Raw genomic sequence first — 3,531 nt, 5'->3', positions numbered from 1 at the left:
TTCCCTTGTTGACCATGTTGATGGTAACATCTGGGAATTCATCATTTTGAGCAACCGATCCTCTTTGGTGGAAATGCCCTGATTTGGGCTTCGTCGTTCGATAATTTTGATACACGGACAGCGAGAGTCCGCTTCCTGGATACTTCTCTTTTGAGATTCATTCGCACCCCCAGCCTGATAGTACAACTCATCGACGTTGCGGTCGGAGTAACCTATCGGCTGCTCACATGGGTTCTCAGGTATAACGCGTTCGTCTGTCCGACGCGTTTTCCTCTGAGTAAACATTGCCTTGTCGGCCTTTACGGGAGAGGTATAACGCGTTCGTCTGTCTGACGTGTTTTCCTCTGAGTAAACATTGCCTTGTCGGCCTTTACGGGAGTCACACGTTTGGAATCACACCTTTGTGAGGGTGAAACCTTAACGGGCTCCTGATTTTCTGCACGCACCGCCAAGCGGGTCGTTGCAGCAATCAATTTGTTAGGAGGTCGTGTACGACCCCCAGTCCGGATGTTGGCTCGAAGCTCCTTCAACGAACTCAAGCTTTCCTTAACAGGCGCTTTTCCTCGATCCTCGGGTAGAGCACCGATGCAATCCTTCAAAAGGTTTGATCGCTCAATTTGTGGACCTCTCGTTCATTGGGGGAATCGAGAGGGGATTTTGACTGTGGTCCTAACTGTAAGAAGGTTTGACCAAGTGGGTGTTTTGAGACAATCCTAACTGTAGGAAGGTTTGATCGCTCAATTTGTGGACCTCTCGTTCATTGGGGGAATCGAGAGGGGATTTTGACTGTGGTCCTAACTGTAAGAAGGTTTGACCAAGTGGGTACTTTACGTCCAGACTCTAACAGAGAGAGTGTTGAGTGCATAGACATGGTGAGAATGGGAGTTCTTATTCATTACATTGCTGTGGTTTTGGGAACTTCCCGTTACATAAATCGTCCACCCCCAGTTTCCTCTGCGGAACTGGTTCGGACATTATTATCAGTTAACTAACCGGGTTATCCTTAAGAATATTAGCTTAATATTCTCCAGGAACTTCCCGTCAAAAGTGGGGAAACAGTTTAGACTCATATACCTATTGGAGTATCAGGGAGTAGTTTAACCTCTTATACCGGTCGGAGGATTGAGAAACAGTTTATACTCGTATACTCTTTGGAGTTTTGCCGTTCTCAATTGGCTTACCTTAGCGTTATGACGCCGGCTTCAACCAAGGTCTGAATGCTATTCTTGAGAGCAAAGCAATCCTTGGTGGGATGAACGACCCTCCTGTGGTATGCACAGTACTTTGGGTCCGTAGTGTTGTCAGCTTCCTCCTGATTTGTGATAGGTGGTAGCTTGATCTTGTTACCTTCAAGGAGGGATTCGAAGATGGCTGGAACGTCTTCGTCCTTGAAGGAATACTCTCTTTGGAGTCTCGGACCCGAAGTCTTTTGCTGCCTTCGGGATTGCTGTTGTGACGCTTGATTAGCACCACCAGTAGCTGCAGGTGTTTTGCCCTTACCACGAGAGGCGAAATTTGAGTCCAGCGGATTAACCGTCGGTTGGTTCCTCTCGGCCTTCTTCCTTCTAAGGAATCGCTCAGCCTGCTCCCCTCGGGCCTTCAGATCCTTCCAAGTGTCAGACGGTGCTGTTCCCATTGCTTCCAACACGTCCAACGCAAGGTTGTTGTGGCAAGTTTGGAGGATGAATTCCTCTGTGATCGGGTCCCGGCAATTCATCGCCTTGTTCCGGAATCTTTTGACGAAGGTATCGACTAACTCTCCGTCCTTCTGCTTCTCATCGAGCAACGATCCGATAGATATCTCGGTGTCGTCGTCGAAGAAGTTGGCCAGGAACTTGGTCTCCATGTCATCCCAGCTGTTTACGCTGCCTGGCTTGAGGCGGCGATACCAATCGAAGGCGGCTCCGCGAAGAGTGCCGACGAATGACCGCACCATCAGAGGCTCATTACCAGAGATCACCCCCAAATGCGATTTGAAGTAAATCAAATGCTGGGTAGGTGAACCCATCCCATTAAACGGCGTGAAGTTAATTAGATTAAACTTCGCCGGATATGGGATCGATTCCCATTCTCTTGGGTATGGGCAAGGAATGCCTGTTTTCTTCGTCTCTTGAGCGGAAATTAGTGTGTTGATTTTGCTCTCGAGGTTCTTGATCTTCAGGTTTTCGCCGGTTTCTTCGCCAGCATTCTCATTACCACCCCCTGCGTTGACGGGAGGATCATTGGTGTTACGAGCATTTGTATCCTCATCTTCCACATTAATCGGGTTACGATGATTCTGCTCGCCTTGTTGGTTCGCCAATGCTTGGATCTGTTGGTCATGCATTTCTCTCATCTGCTGCATGGCCATCTCCATCTCAAATTTGAAACTTTCTTTCTGCTTAGCCAAAGCGTCTTCAAGCATCTTGGCCATCTGCTCCGCACTTATCATCAGGGCCTCGCGGGGTTGTCCCTCGCTGGATACTGTATTATCTGATGCCACCGCGGAGCCGGCATCAGATTCTTCATCTTCTGAAGGGCGTCTTGTCCGAATCCTACCATAAGTTGCTCGCTCTATGGTTCCGGACTGCAGACGGGTTCTAGGTCGGGAAGCTTTCAGAATCGACTCGAAATCTTCTCGTGCCGATGTCCCTTTGCTCGTCATGTTGGTGGTGACCCTCGGAAATTCTCCGTCTTCAATCACCCTTCTTCTTCGTTGGAAGCGCCTAGGCCTTGGTTTTGGCGTTTCCGCATTGAGTCTTTCAAAAACTGAAACTCTTTCGGGGACCGCCTTAATGCAATTGCATTCCGACAATACCGCCCGAATGAGTTTGGAACAGGGACATTGAATTTCCCGTTCTCGGGGACTCCTCTTCCTGGTTCTATTCGTACCCCCAGCACGATAGTACAACTCGTCATTTTGACAGTCAGAGTAACCTATCGTGTGCGGGCACGCCTTCTCAGGTACAACACAATCATTATCAGATGATAATGTTTCCATCTGAGGTTGACTTGCCTTCTTTGGGCTTTCAAAGGTTACCCGCCTCAAAACCTGCCTTTTTGGGCGTGAATTTTCGGCGTGATCTTGGACTTCAATGCGCAAATTGGTGCGCGCAGCTGCCTTGAGGTTTTTGTCATGCTGGAGGTGATGGCGACCCCCAGTATGTTGAGTCGTTCTGGGCTTCTTCATCGGGCCCAAACGCTCGTGAATTGGAGCTTTGCCTCTCACGTCAGGAATTGGACCGAGGCGCTCCAAAATTGGTTTCTTCTTGCGGGATGACTCTGCATGATCTCCCGGAGAAGTTATTGGGATTGACGGCGACTTTGGTTGACTCGCCGGAGTTTGACCTTCCTTAGAAGGCTGCACTGGTTGCTTTTTGGCCTGAGTCGCCACTTCAGACTTAGGCTTCCAGACTTGTCGTGTTGGTGGTGGCTTCTTCTCCACCTCCTTTTGCAGCTTTCTATGGGCTTCCTGAGTTTGAACCCGTGCCTGCGCTGACATCGCGCGGCGTTTGCGAATACGCTCCTCGAGCGTCGAACGGTTCCGTTTGA

Source organism: Asparagus officinalis, chromosome 3 (assembly GCF_001876935.1).
Source record: "Asparagus officinalis chromosome 3, Aspof.V1, whole genome shotgun sequence".
Taxonomy (NCBI): Eukaryota; Viridiplantae; Streptophyta; class Magnoliopsida; order Asparagales; family Asparagaceae; genus Asparagus; species Asparagus officinalis.
The sequence above is the reverse complement of the archived record's forward strand: the minus strand, read 5'-3'. Positions refer to the sequence as shown.